At 44.4% G+C, this 15,735-nt stretch overlaps 1 protein-coding gene across 4 annotated transcripts in view; it reads left to right on the forward strand.

The window, feature by feature from the left end:
• Positions 1–15,735, forward strand: part of CREB3L2 (cAMP responsive element binding protein 3 like 2) — a 127,285-nt gene that overhangs the window by 14,514 nt on the left and 97,036 nt on the right. The gene's annotated exons all lie outside the window — the stretch shown is intronic.

Raw genomic sequence — 15,735 nt, forward strand, 5'->3', positions numbered from 1 at the left:
ATAACTTGGGCTGCTTTAGCCCGATAGAGCTGCTTTGGACTCTCCCACATTCATGAGCCAAAACTGCTTTCCAGTTATAACAGGGAAGGAGGGGCTGTAATCTTTATAATAGAAGAGGTAAAGAGAAAAAATGCAACTGGGGTATGGCTAAAATGCGCTTGCATTTTGTTTTCAAAGCCCCTTTTAAGACTGTTAATGACTTTAACATTTAGGGGGACCTCGCTCCCCCTAATGCATCCCGCTGGTGTTGGCGTGCAAGTAATTTCATGAACCGTTTTCAGACTTCGTTTAAACTGCAAAGGCAGACATGATTGTATAACTTGTGGTTTGGATTTTATTCCCCTTCTTCGTGCAAATTAAGAGGTTTGGTAAGGTTTAATTTAAACCGTCGGTATGGAAATAACAGACGCGGAAGCTTTTCCCATAAAGGCCTTATTCTTTGATTGGGTGAACTCCACAACTTTGAAATTTTGCTGACTGGGGTGTTGGCATTCTGCTACCCACTGCCATCATTAGGGGTTCTGCTTCAAAGAGATGTTAGGCTCTACTTTCCAGAAGATTTTGTGGTGAATAAAGGGAGGAAAATCAGCCTTTTATTGAGATTCTCCTCATTTGAGAACTGCTGTCTTAACTCTTATTGAGGAGCAGTATGGCATGCTAGGAAAACAACTATAGCCAGATGTTCAACTTGAGTTGCTGAAGCAGGCCAAAAATTTTTCTTTTAAGCTATTTTCCCAGATTGCTATTGGAAAGGGGGAAAACAATTCCTCCCAGCACACAGTACTACCCTGTTCCACAGCTAGGTCATAGGCAAAAAATATTTTCTGTCTTTAATCTGGTTTTTTATAATGGCTGAAACACTCCTTTTATTTGGGTGGTTGTGGTCCAGATTTTGACTGAATTCAATAAAATGGTCTGTGCAACATTGTACCAAGTACTGGATTCACTGTATTGCCAGATTACTTCATTTTACTAGATGGAGCAAAACTCAGAATCTTGAGTTGCTCCACTACCAGAAGGTTTTCAGTCTGTTTGGACAGAGATTAGGGAGTTGGGTAAATTAAGGCTCTCACTGCAACAGTTCATTGCTTCTGGTCATGGAGACCTTCAGAGTAAACTTGCAACTGACCTTGGCATAGAAACCCTTTGCAATAACTTTACAATGCCAACCCGGAACAATTTCGGTGGTGGGTTCATCCACGTAGGCCTTCTCACACGTGGAAAAATGAGACTTGGTAACTTTTGTGTTTTAAAGTTCTTGTATAGGTTATGACATATGTTACTTAAGAGCCCCCTCCCCCAGCACGCGCACAGTGTATACATGGTGGTTGGTTGCAAGGAAATCTTCCAATTTCAATTTACTTGCCTTGGGCTGCAGTTGCTGGTGATGCTGTTGGCACCATTGTCTCAGTTCTTTCCCCAGAAACTGTTTAGCAATCTGTGGAGACCTGAATCCTGTGCTCTGCCACTTCCTGGGCCTGTAACATACATGTCATGGTAACCTGTCTTTTAACTAGCGCTCCCCTTCCCTTGTAGCCTACCAGTGCTTCTTAATTTGATGTTACTGTTGAGTGACAGGGTCTTTCTCTCCTTTCTTACTGCATCCTGCAACCAAGTATATTGTGTCACTTGCTACAGGGTTGGCCATATAAGACAGAGAACAGTAGCTGAACTTTCTTTTCTAACAAAATGCAGAATCAGCCAATTAGTTGGAGTTGGCTTAGCTTGCTGGCTTCCAATGTTAAACCCCTTTCCCGCCCTCCTCCCCCTGCCATAGAGATGAGGTGATTTCCCACCTCGGAAAGTCTCATGTCTATGTGTATTATCAACTCCTGGCATATTTGTTTGCCCTTTAATACAGAGGTGCTTTGTGGTCTCAGACCACTGATAAGTCACCTCCTTGCAGGTGGGTGGAGAAACTCTGTGCTAAATTCTATTACTTAATGCCATGCACATTCATCAAATCTCTCTTTTAGGAGAAGTCCAGGACTGAAATAGCATAAGAATGCTATTTGTTTGGTGTAAGGTCTTTTGGAAACTATATCATGTTGGCTTTAGGGAGCCCTGTCTGTGCCTTAATTTCATAAATACCAACTATCTGGTTGAAAAGGGAGGGAATATAAGGTACTTCTGTGAACTCGGCTGTATCATCCTGCCACTGCTGTGATGTGGAATGATGTTGCTTTACAAAGATCTTGGTATTTAGATACAGAAACTCTAATAAAGATGGAAGCTCATTTACTGTATGCTGGGCCTTAATGTCTTGGGAAGTACACTTGTCTCCAGGTAATGTGAGTAGAGAGCAAGCCAGCTGTTCCACAATATAGCTGTCCTCCTTTTATATACATTAGTATTGGGGTGATGTTGTAGCTGTGATGATCCAGAAAAAATGCGAGGGGCAAGGGTTTCTGTAGGTGACATTTTATTGGATCAACTATATAGTTTGGAAGGACATAGAGGAAGGGTACAGTGGTACCTGAAAGTTACCTGTATGTATAGTTATACAGTTGGTCCAATAACAGAGATTACCCACAAAAATCCTTGACTCTTCTTAAATATCTTGTTTAACCATACATAGTTTTGTACAATTTATATCTGCTTGATAGACCTAGGAGAAGGCAATCCAATGTTATGCATTTTTTTTTTTTTTTTTTTATAATGAGCTAGCAGGATCTTCAGTGATAGAAAGCTCTTCTATAAAACGGCCAGTTTGGGTTTTTCTTTAGCAAGATTAAAAGACATGATCTTAATTATGGGCCCTTCTCGGAAGATTCTGCCTTTTTTTATCTTTGTCTTGAATGCTTCCTTTCAGCTCCAGTTTGGTTCTTGGAAGGTGACAAAAATTGATGCAAGCCACCCACAACTTACAGTGCATAGCCTACAAAACCAATGGTATTCTGGCTGTCCAGTGTTCAGGAATACAGTGCTTTTCCCTCTTTCATAGTAATGCTGTTATAGGAACTTAAAACATTACAGGTAACAAAGAGTTATGCACATCTCAAGAGGAGACATCGCTGATCTCTGCAAGCATGGAGCCAAACTGCTTTAGTTGTATAAATGCTTCTCTTGTGGAGAAGAGTCCTACAAAGGCATTGAATTTTAGGTATCTACAGGAAGTAGCTTGTGAAGGGATCTTCCCGAACCCAGACATGGGAGTGAAAAATGTATTTCTGTTGTTGCAAGAACTCTGAGGGGAAGCCACTAATAAAAGGAGAGACAACAGCAACTTGGATTGAAGTGGGTGTACTTGGGTACCAGTATCTGATCAAGAAAAGATGTGGATATGGTTACTTGATTTCTTTCTCTTTTTTTAAATTTCTTTTTAATAATCTCTTTTTGGGGAAAGGGAAGCATTTATTCCTACTCCTGCTGGCTTATTTATTTTGCAAGTGCATTTTTCTGTGGAGGAAAATACTATGCTTGCTGTAATGAAATACGGAGTCCATAACTACCCTTTTAATAGCCAGTCTGAGCCTTTTGGGTAGGGTGGGATATAGATAAATAAATAGTTTCTCAACTGAATGCAAAAAGTTAGCATTGTTCTGGTATAGGCTTCAGATCTTGTAAGATTCATTGGCTTGGATGCTTCTACCACGTGTGCAAATTTCTTGCTTGGTGTTTCTGTTGGGCTAGGGACAGAAATTATATACAAACCGGTATAAGTGATTGGAAACCAATTCAAATCCATAACACAGCAGAAGTTCAGTGCACATAAACCACTTTCAAAATGGCCAAACCCAGTTTAAGATAAACCTGGATGGACGTAGTAACAGACTTAACTAATTTAGGCTAAATTAGTTTATTGAACTTCTGTCCCAGATCCCCTCCAGATTCAAGTTAACTCACAGTCTCTCAGCATCCAAGGATGCTTTGCATCTCCCCCGCAACCCTCCCTCCTCTCACAGGGTGGGCGGGCTAGCCATGGCCCAATGTGTCTGCTCCAGCTGAGCATGGAAGCCTGCTCTAGCGCCCCCCAGCTTCTGGCCTGGCCACTGCAGGCATGTGGCTGCGTTTCCAGAGTTGAAAGTGAATATCTGTTCATTTGCTTATCGGTTCAATCTGCACAGCTTAAACTAACCTGTACACTAACATGGGAAGAATGAATCGATTCAGCCTCAGGCCTATACTGTGTCTGTTCTTTGGTGTGCGGAGTGGGCAGTCGGTGATACCTCTTTGCTCCTGTCTCGTTTATGTGTGTCCACATGGTGTGATTAAATGCTGTACAGATCATGTCTACTGGTTTGTGTTTTTTCTTACTCTTGTAAATGATATGCTGACCCTCCCATGGTCTTTAAAGAATGGCTGATGAATATTGCTATCTCACTTGACAGCCCAGGGCGTGCATATTCTTACCTGGGCATATATCTGTGGTTTAAATGTGACACTGTCCCCCAAGTTCTACCTCAGAAGATGGACTTGCCCCGTTATGAAGGCTGCTCAGGAAACCCAATCTTCTGTGAACGTCCCTGTGCCAGTCCCAACTTGTGGATAAGTAATATGCTCTGCAAGCAGCTGAATATATAGGCACATAGCCAAGAGAGACCTAAACGGCCTAGAAAAGCTGTCCTGTATAGCCACTAACTTGTACTGATTTAGAATAGGCAAAGACAAGGGAGTCATGGAACTGATGGAAAAGCTCATGAACAGGAGGGAGGATTTATTTCCTCCTGCAACCAGATCTCTGACTGGGGTGGGGGTGGGGAGGTGTAGAGGAAGATGAGAATTCTGAGAGGCAGCTGCCTTTTACATCTATGTAAAAGAAGTTAAAAATGTTGTTTAGAAACCCACACAAAAGCTGTTCACAGGCCTGGTTAATAAATTGAATCTTGCAGAGTGTAATGCACAAATACATTTCAACAGATGCAACTGTTTAATATGAAGGCAATATTGTAGATGCGGCACCCGGCCCAGCCACCGGGGGCAACCACCAAAAGTGTCTGCCCTCCTGGATCGAAGGCCCGGGCAAGGCCCGTTTCAAAAACCTCATACGGACTTCCAGGGCCGGAGCTCGGGCGCCAGGTCGACCCCGGGCCAACCTCCCGGGCCCCAGCGCGGCTCGGCTCCCCTGCGGGAGCAGTCCACCGCCCGCGCTGAAGGCCCCCCGGGCCTGCCCAACCTCCGGGCAGGGCACCGGGGAGAAGGAATCGCGGCCGGGCTCCTGGAACTCCTGCCCAGCCTGCCCCGCGGAGGCCTGCCGGGGCTACCGCCGCCTCGGCCCGTGCCTTCCACCCCTCGCCGGGGTCACCGGGCTCCAACTGCACTACCTGGCTATCAGTGCCAAAATACAGCCCCTGGGGGCCTTACATTTTGCTTGCACCTGCTGATGATCTCAGCGATGCTTAGAGCGCCTTAAGGAATTCAGCTGTAGGTGTTGGTGAGGTCACTGGCAGTTGCTGGAGAAAAGCAGAACCCTGAAGAGCTGAATACAGGTTTTGGCAGGCAGTTGGCCTTTAGACTTACTATTTTTTTTTTTTTAACAAGTTACCAAAGTCTTGCATCTTCTGCTAATCACCTAGGATCCCAAATGGTTCCATAAGACTTACTTTTCCAGGCATTTTAGCTTACCTTTTAAGGAAAGAGAAGATTGAAAGATTTCCCAAAGGTGTTTTGTATATTACTGTTCACATGTTTGTGTCTTCTCTTTCTTTCTCGTAAATTTGTCTGATTGCATTGGTGCCAACTTGGCCTGCCCAGTCTCACTTTTATGTTTTGCCAGCAAGTTGCCCTGTAGGCTCCTATTGCAAGTCCAGCAATGCGAACACAAAACTTGTGCGTCCCTGAAGACAGGCAAACTCATGCTGGTTTGTAAGTTCTCACCTTCTTGTCACTTCTTTTAGCACCTGTTAGATGTAGGCAGGAAAATGAAGAGTTCTACATTTGTGGGTCTCCATTAGGTTTGATGTGCAGCTGATGCCCTTCCAGCTGGGCTGTGCTTTACAGTGATAAATTGCAGAACCTGATGCAGATGGATGTGTCTGTTGGCAAACAGTCTGTGAAATGCCAGCTACCTGTTCCATTGCTCAAAGGCAATCAAAAGGCAGATGGTCCTTTGTAAGTGATTTTTAAATGTCAGAGGCTTAGCTGATACTGATGAGGCAATGTTTCCTAGTTTGTGGTATTTAACCCTTTGGTTGCTTGTTGCAGCTTCTGTGCAGCAGCACAGTGTAGGCAGATGTAAGCCGGGATGCTCACTGAGGACTTCCATGTTCCAAAAGCGATGCAGTTGTGGAGCTGAATTGGAGCTGTGTTTGGCTGTATAATTATGTTGGGCAACAGTGAAGCTAGTGATCATGGGTGCTTCACCTCAAGGCAGTTTACAGCAGCCTGATTTATCAGAAGGTGCTGTGTGCCCGGCCTTTGACAACCAAGTCCTAAGTGATTTCAGTTTGGGCATCTTGAGCTGCTTTGGAAAATGTTAGCCTGTATCTAGGCGTTGGTATGGTATTTGTAAGAGATTCAGTTCTGTGAAGATGCTGTCGTTGATTGTTGTAAATACTTCAGCTTCAGAATACATGCATGGCCTCAGTCTGTGGGCACGTGCAATCTGTGTGCATGTGGGGATGCATTGTTTCCTGGTTTGGGTTTCTGCAGGCTGATCGTGCGCTCCTTAAATGCAAATATATAAAGCAGAGGGTTTAGGAAAGTCAGAGTTCAGAGTTTTGATAGTCTTGTAGGAAATGCTGGGGAAAACTTTGACCCATTCTTATCTCTTCAGATAAAAAATGTCCACTACAAGGCAGTGAATCCCCTGAGGACTTTGCAGTGACTCATTTCCTCTCTCGCACAAACACTCTGATTGCTGTCTGCTGCTTAGTATTCTGATGACTTGTACAGAAAGAGTACATTGAATGCACTTTCTTGGATTGCCTGTATTTCTCCACTTGTGGCACGTGAGCCATATCATTTAAATGTGATGTGATGCTGAACTTTACATACACTCAAATTCACTTTTATGGCTCCCATGGAATTAACCTTTTTCTCTGAGTGGCTACATTATTGTTCCAGTGAAAAGCACACATTTTGTTTTCCTTGACTTAAATGCCTGTGTGACTGAAAGTCCTGTGAGAATGTTATTTCTTATTTAATTTAATTTTGATTCTATTAGCACTGATGCATTTACTTAAACAGGCAGGTCACCCCATCTTACCTTTTGATTTTGACTAGTAGCATAATTGAGGTGGAGGTGGCAGGAACAGTAGCCCTGGGCACAGTCTTTTTGGGGGGTAGCACAAATGTAGCTGCTGCTGCAGCTGACCTCATGGCATCCACCACTGCCAGTGGTGCAGAGCTGGCCTGTTACATGTGTGGTTTTAACTGTCTGTGCTGAAGGAATGGATTGAACTCTGCATCCCTTTCCTTCAGTAGTTGAGCATGGAACAACTGGGCTTGTAGCCTTGCCTGAAGCCATTAAGCAGGGCTTTCCAAAGAATGGGCTATAGTCCTGCAGCAAAAAGGGGGAGGTGGAGAACTGTTATTTCAACTGTAGACATATAGAAATTAAAAAGCAGACGTTTTAAACAAAACTTGAGACAGTCCTTCTATCTCATGAAGAAACCATAAGAGGGGAATGGTAGGAGTGGACTGTTTTTGCTCTCTACCACGTACTTAAAACTAGTTATTTCTCTGTCCTCTTTTTTTCCCCAGCTTAAATAAGAGGAACATATTTATTTACCAGGAGATCTTCTGAGTACTTATGATGCATCTAAATCTGCAACTATTTCTCCTTTTAGTAAGAGCCGAGAGATGTGCACATGGTGGTTTGAAATTTCACTCTGCCACTGTATTTCCTACCAGTTAAATGTAGAAAAACAAAGTGTATTGGGGTTTCTCCAGCTGAGCTTTTTTGGTAACTGTGCACTTAAGGGACTGGATCCACGATGAGGTGGGAGGTGAACCTGTGCACATCTGTTTTGGGAATGGTATGGGAGAGCAAATCTTCACATGTTCTACAGAAAACACTATTTATATGCCTGGCAGCTGCTCTGGTAAACAATATCCCACACAGCTAAATGTTTCTCTTTATATTTTGAAGGATTCCCCTTGTGGATAAGTAAAAGTATATGGTTAATCATGGAGTGTATAGAGCACAATAGTTTGGATAAGTGCATTTATTGTTAACTTTGGCATTGTCATGCAGCTGGGAACATTGTAAAGTTGAGGGAGGGCACTTCATTTGACTAAGGGAAGAGAATGAAGGGGGTTTATCCTAGGAGGTCTGCAGACCTTGTGTCTCACACCCTTATAAAGGACCTTTCACATTGACTTAATCGGCTCTAAGTCCCCTTGAGTTCCTTCAGATAGCTTTGCAATAAGACTGACTCCTCTCAATCTCTTCTTTTGCTTTCTTTTTGTGAGGATCTCCATGTTCCACAGCTGGGGTGATAGGACCTGACCACGAGGCAAGTGCAACTGGGAGAGTTTGACTTGGCCCTGCTGTTTCATTCTAGGTTTCTCACTTCCTTGGGTAATTTCCTCGGTCATATGCTACACCTGCAGTGGTTTATCAGGTTTCATGTATGTTGTCTTCTTTCCAACTAAAGCCTCCACAACTCCATCTCGAAACCGTTGGCGCTCTCATCTACAATCTCCTGGTCTCCAGACAAATGTGGAGCCTGATGGCAGAAAATGTCCTTGGGCTAAATGATATGTCCAAACTCTTTGACTGAGAGATCTGGAATAGAGCAGCTACTCTAGAATAGTGTCCACATAGGGAGTTACAATGACACAGCTATACAGGCAGTCCTTGACTTACAACGGTTCAAGTTACGACGAACTGCAGTTACGACATTTGTAAATTGACACTTGGGTTTCAAAATTCAGACATGGGTTTCAACTTCATGATGCTTGATGCTGGATACAGGTCTGTCAGTGGAAGGGGAGGGGGAAGGAAAGGGCCATGGGGGGGGCAGATCAGGGCACCTGCTGGAGCGGGGACTGGGGCTGGAACAGGGGGTGGGACAAACGCTGCCCAGCTGGGGCTGTGCCGGGCTCTAGGAGCAGGGGTTGTGGGTGGCAGGAGAAGCTGCAGCTTGTCTGGCTGCTCTCCCGGCTGCCCCCGCCGGGCTAGGCAGGCAGTGCCAGGGCTGAGCCAGGCGGCTGCTGGAGAAGCCACGGCCTGTCCAGCAGCTCCTGCCGCTTGTCCAGGAGGACATGGGGTGGGGTGGGGGAGGGACGTGTGACCTCCCCAGATCTGGTATATTTACAATACAAATAAATAAATATGTATAGACCAGTAATATAGCTACATTTATTTAGTTTATGTGATTGAAAGAGTACTGCACACAATTCTGGGTTATTTTGGATGAAAATAGGGTATCAGGCCTTGGTTCAGGAACCAATCCCCAATTTATAACATTGTTTCCTATGGGAAAATTGGTTCCAAGTTGCAACGTTTCAACTTAAGACAGTTTTCAGGAACCAATTGTATCGTAAGTCTGAGGACTGCCTGTAGTGGGATAATTATATGGGTATACCTGTAGTTATTCTGGAAAACTTCCCTGTGTAGACAAATCAGCTCATGAAAAACGTACTAAACTAGATGAAGTGTTTTCAGCCTAGTTGCAGCACAAGAAGGGGTACTTCTAAGTTGCAGTCCAAAAGTGTGACTGCAGATTGCGTAGACTTAACCTAGTTAAAGTTAGCTCAACTTGGGTGCAAGTAGCAGCATAGCTCTCAACAGGACACTGAAGTATGTACCCATGCAACTACTCAGTGCATAGCCCAAGTGTTTATCCAGTATCCTGAGCAGGTTCTGCAATACATGCTGCTCTGGTCTACATTGCTAACAGCAGCTGAATTAGCTCAGTTATGTCTGCAGACTTTCGGACTGTGACATAGACACCCTTTCTCTGACCACTGTAGTTGGCTTATCAGCCTTAATAAGCCCTTCCTGGTTAGGTTCCTGCTTTGTTCATAGATCTGTCAAGCTCTGCTGTTTAATTTCCCTTGGAACCTCTGCCCCCCATGACTCCAGGGCAACTATTTCCTTCATTTCAAATGCATTTCTTCTGTTACCTGAACATGCAGTAGAATTTGGGCTTCCTCTTTTCTCTAGTCTAGGTAATAGACTCTTGAGGATACAAAGACCTTTTTAACAGTGCCTTAATAGCCCTTTTTAAAGGCCTCCTGACCTAGCACCAATACTGCCTTTTATAGGCCCCTTTGCTTGCCTCCATCTAGTTTGTCAACCCTACTCCTATGCCCAGGCCCATTTTGTCTTTGCCAGAAGACAAGAATTATGTTCAGGTCTCTGTCGCAACATAGTGCATTGCAAGTTTTCCCAGTTCAGGAGGGAAAACCTTATTTCTGCCATCCCTCTAGTTCCTCTTTCATTCAGATACACGTAGAAGAGTGAAAAGGCTGTCAGCAGTTTCTGGAGGCCCTTTTAACTGGCTGCAGCAACTGTGGTTCTCTGGCTAGCAGGGTCTGAGAGTTGGACTTATGGTGAGGTGACACGTGTCTTCTTCAAGTTGTGGATCTAATTCGGAACCTCCCAAGTCTTTCAAAATAGTTTTTTAATTGGGTCCTGCGCCACATGCAAATGTCCCTATGTTGCTTCTGACAGTATGCAACTCTTCCCCCCCGCACCCCTGCATTAAACAGTTGCTCAAGCAGCTGGACACGGCTTCAAAACAAATGCTTCTGGTCTGGAATTGCGAGTCTTTGGATGACCCAGGAGGAAGGAAGAAAAGGGAAAAATTACAGTGGAAGAGTGAAAACTGGAGTGCTGCTTCTAGGTCATGAGAAATGGGCACTGGGAAAATTAGATGGTTAACACATCCTGTGCGGGTGAGGTATATACATGTTTTAAGTTGCAAAACTAAATGGGGCACCGAGTCAACCCAGAAGGAGACAAAAAAAATCTTAATCTTGGGGAACCTTCATTTTTTTTTAAACCGCAAATGTGTTATAATCTTGGATTCGGCATTTTTTCCACTGTTTGTCATCTTAAACTACAAAGTATTTTAGGTAGGGACTGTATTTACCTTTTGTCTGTTGAGTGCTGTTGAGATGCGAGACCCAAGCACAAAGTTGTTTTTGGTTCACATTTTAAAGTAGAACTACTAAGTGTGGACGGTGGAGTACTTAATGTACTTAATTGTGTAACAAGGCTAAGTTGTGGAACTGGGAAGATGCTAGATGGCTGGTCAAGACTTGCATTAATAGAGCTATTTGCATAGTTGCCCTCTCTACACATGTGTTATTGAAGGCTGCCAGTGACCTTTTTTTGACTGCTGAGACTTGGGGAGGGCACTAATGTTCTTTCCACATGCCACCAACCAGCTTTAAATCTTCCTCTCTGTATGGTGCTGCTCCGTGGTGAGGAGCAGAAATTTGGTGAAAAATGCGACACCTTCATCTTTTTTTCTTCTCTCTGCCAAGAAAGCGTGTCCCCATGGTGATTGCAGTGGGGTTCATGTCATCATTTTACACACGTGACAGTAAGAAAAGAAGAGACCAGCCTGCTTGTTTCGATAATTTCTTCATTGATTAATATTGCCAAAAGTACTCAAGGTTTTCAGGCATCACTCTTCTTCCAGTGCATTTGATGTGTCCAGAAGCGTGAGGGAAAGTAAAGCCAGTAAGATGCTAGGGAAGTGAAGGCAAAGAATGCTACAGAGATCCCTTTCCAAAAGAAAAGGCTCAAGAAAAGTATTACCCACATTTGTGGTTCTTGGACGATTGGGAACCTCAGGTACTGGGCAAGCTCTCTTTTGCTACAGTGGTGCCAGAATGAATTGGATCTGTTTTCTAATGCCCTATAATCCTTTGATCTAACTCTTTTGCTTAAGTAGATATTGCCACTTGAAATAAGAGGTGTGGTGTGGGTATATCTCCCTTTAGGGATAGGAGACCCAGTTTCTCATGTCAGGGTTTTACTGTAACTTAAATGAGCGCAGAAGCCAGGCTTTAACAAGGTGCTTCAAATTTACCTTGCTGCTGAGGCTGAGACACTTTTTTTTTTTCCATTTTTTCTGTTTTGCAAGTTGATCTGGACTGCTGTACCCAGTGGTGTAAAAGGCATGGGACTCCTTTCAGTCATTCCCCTCCAGAGGGTGAAAACAGCAATGCCCTAGATGGCAGAAAAAGGGGATGGGAAGGAGTAGCAACCACTGAAAAAACTGTCTTGCTAGTAAAACTAACACTGAGAGAAATTATTCAGAACCAAAACTTAAGGAAAGGCAAGGCAACAATGCCTGTCAAGTAAGCAGAAGGAACTGATTAACTCCTAATTGACAGCAGAAGTAGTAATATGACAGTTGCTCTGGAAAGGAGTGTAACACTACAAATAGAATCAGGCTGTCATAGGAGGAATTAGCAGTAAGAAGGAGACGCTCTTAAACAACAATTTGCTAATAAGGAATAAAGGGAGAGGAAAATACGGCTTTTTTAAACAGTATGTTTTCAGTGACGGGTCAGTCTCTAATATGAGAGGGCTGCCGGCTTCCTGCAGAACATCTGTCCCTCTCATCTCGGAGTAATTCTATCTAACTGGGCTAGTTGCCAGTGTTGATTGTACGTCTCGTTCCTTCATTTTTTTTACAGCTAGAGTTTCCTTCCCCAGCTCCCTCCCCCTTCCTCTCTACACTCCGCTTGCACAGCTGTGTAGATTGATTCTGGTCTCACATTTTTTGGCTAAATTTCTGTGGGGGGAGAGGGTTGTGACTAGGAAGAGAAGTGGAGGTAGGGTCAGGTGTTTGTTTGTTTGTTTGTTTTTAATTAAAACGATGTAGTTAGTGCCTAATCTTTCTCCTCTGCTACTTTGTGGAACGTGGAAGTGAATAAGAACCAAGCTGAGGATGTGCGTGTTTAGTGGCTGTGTTCCACTTGCCCTTCCCCATCGACGTGACTCATAGAAACAAACTTCTCTCTCAGACTCTTAAACAAAGCTTGTGTTTCCTCTGTCCCTTCTCATTCCAGTGCCAGTCTCTCTTTAGGTGAAGCAAAGAAGGGAAACCCACTAGGTACACATGAAGGGTTCACAAGCACAGTTAACAAATGACAAAGACCCTTTAATCGAGCTAGGAAGGGAGCAAGCTGACGCCTGCAGCAGGCCTCCAGATGTGAGATTTCATTGTGCGTTAACTCTGCCCTTGGGATGCCTAGCCAGCTCACTCCGCTGACAGCTGGAAAACTTTGCTCGTGCATAACTCATTTAAAGGAAAAACCACTGCAGAAAGTAACTTTGGTACTTTGTTAGAAGACACTTCAGCCTTGGTAAATGTGAAATTCTTTCTTCTCTTAAATTAGTCTTTTGCAATGTTTTTCGGGCTCCAGCCTTTTGTTTCTCACCATTACGTTTCAGAGTTTGAGTGCTGGGGCAGCTAGGATGCTTGTTCTGCTCAGAGAAAAGTAAACTTACCTTCATTCCAGTTATCCATGTGATTCTAGACAATTAATTCAAGCAACTCAACTGTGTTTGTGACTACAGTTAAATTAATAGCTATCAGAGTGGTTACAGATGAAAGAGCTCATTAGAAATCCTGCTTTACTACCCAAGATTTATTTTTCTATTGAGGTTCCTTTGTTTAGGCGGCCTTTCACAAAGTTGTAGGGGGAGAGATGGACCTTTTAATCGGCAAATGTGACTAAAACCACAAAAACTGCCAGTGTGACTCAGGACCACTGTGGGAAGTGTCTCAATTTAGTTTTAAAAATTAAGTTCATAGTGTCTTTGGACCTGCCTCCTAATAAGCATAGTGAGGGTGAAAAGCTTAACTAGTTTTGAGATTATGTTCAGTCATTTTACTCCAGGCATTCTGCGTTGCGGTTGCTTGCAATAGGAGGAATCTGGATTCGGTGACCCTCAAGGTCCTTTCCAGTTCTGTGCTCCTAATTACATCTGCAGATATTTTGAGGAGAAGTAGGTTAGAAAATAAAGACAAGAGACTGCTGGTGGAAAAGTTGTGGTTCCTAAGGCAGCAGGAAGAAAAATGTTTGAAATAGTTGTTCAGTCAGGGTAGATGGAGGGAAACAAGGGGAGTCTGGAAAGCAGCAGTGTCAAAAGAGCTAGGGATGAATGTGGATGGCAAATTAAACATGACACTGGAGTAATGATAAGATAGCAAAAACTGAAGATTTGGGAACCATACATGGATGTGTTATGATAGGCCTTGGGCTTGATAGTCTTGATGACATTAGTGTGATTATATTTGGACAATGCCTTTTAGACCTTGGCATCTGTAATACCTAAAAGAAAATGACTAATCTGGGGCAATTTCGAGGAGCCACAAAAAACAAGAGGTTGCTGGGGTTGGGGGGGGGGGTGGTGTGTGTGTGTATTTGTTTGGCAGGTGTTTGCGAAAAGGGGCCGATCAGAACAGTTTGTTTAAATAACTCTGAGCTTGAGGGTTTTCTCTCAGTTTCATATTATGGCTAATTATACCATTTTCAGTACTGTTTCAAGAATGGATAGTTGGCTGAAACTCTGGTTTTCGCTGTAGTTTTTGTAACAGCAGGACAAAGATGTCTTGTCAGCTCACGGAGACAGTCAGGTCAAAGGATGTGGTCATCATGGGTGACCTAAACTTTCCAGACATCTGCTGGGAAGAGGAGTCATCCAGGTCTGACTGCTCGCATAGGTTCCTAGCTGAGATACAGGACCTTCATCTAACCCAGGAGGTTCACAGCCCTACCAGGGGAGGCGCCTTGTTGGATCTGGTCCTGGCCACGGGCAACGACCTGGTGAGGGGTTTGCGGGTGCTCGACCACCTGGGCGACAGTGATCATCGACTGCTGGAATTCACCATCCAGCGCAAGGTGGTAAAGGCCTGCAGCAAGGCAGCAGCCCTGGACTTCAGGAGGGCAGATTTCAACGAAGTAAGGAGAATAGTCGGGGAGACACTGAGGTCCCAAAGGGGTGTGGAGTTGGGTGTCCAAGAAGAGTGGTTGTTCCTTAAGGAGATGATCCTTCAAGCCCAAAAGGAGGTAATCCCAACACGGATCAAAGGGGCAAGAGGGTGCAAAAGCCCCCATTGCTCACCAAAAGCATACGGGAACATCTCCTAGCTAAAAAGGAGGTGTACACCCAATGGAAGAGAGGGGCCATCACCAGGGAAGACTATACCTCTGTTGCTTGACTTTAGGGGGCAGTCAGGAAGGCCAAGGCAGAGATGGAACTGGGACTAGCTACCCAGACCAAGAATAAGAAGAAGTCCTTTTTTAAATACATAGAGGGTAAAAAGAAGGTACCGGGTAATGTGGGGCCTCTGCAGGGCATGCTAGGAAATCTGGTCGTCGCACCAGACAGCAAAGCTAACCTATTTAGCAATTTCTTTGCCTCCATTTTTCTGCGCAGGAACCGGGTCATCCCCCCCCCACTGGGGGAGGCGCACCCAGGCCTAGGGTCAGAGATGACCTAGTCAGGGAACTGCTGGAGGGACTGGATGTATTTAAATCAGCAGGTCCTGACTATCTCCACCCCAGAGTGCTGAGGGATTTAGCAGAGATCATTGCGGGACCCCTGGCACGACTTTACAAGCACTCATGGTGCTCTGGTGTTGTGCCAGAGGACTGGAAAAGGACCAATGTGGTTCCCATTTTCAAAAAGAGGAGGAAGGAGGACCCAGGAAACTACAGGCCTGTTAGTATTACCTCGGTCCTGGGTAAGCTTTTTGAGAGAATTATCCTGGCGCATGTCCATGAGGGGCCAGCAGGGGAGGTTATGCTTAGGGGCAACCAACTTGGGTTCATTTGAGGCAGGTCCTGTCAGACCAACCTGGTGGCCTTCTATGA

This window comes from Alligator sinensis, unplaced genomic scaffold, assembly GCF_000455745.1.
Source record: "Alligator sinensis unplaced genomic scaffold, ASM45574v1 scaffold585_1, whole genome shotgun sequence".
Lineage (NCBI taxonomy): Eukaryota > Metazoa > Chordata > Crocodylia > Alligatoridae > Alligator > Alligator sinensis.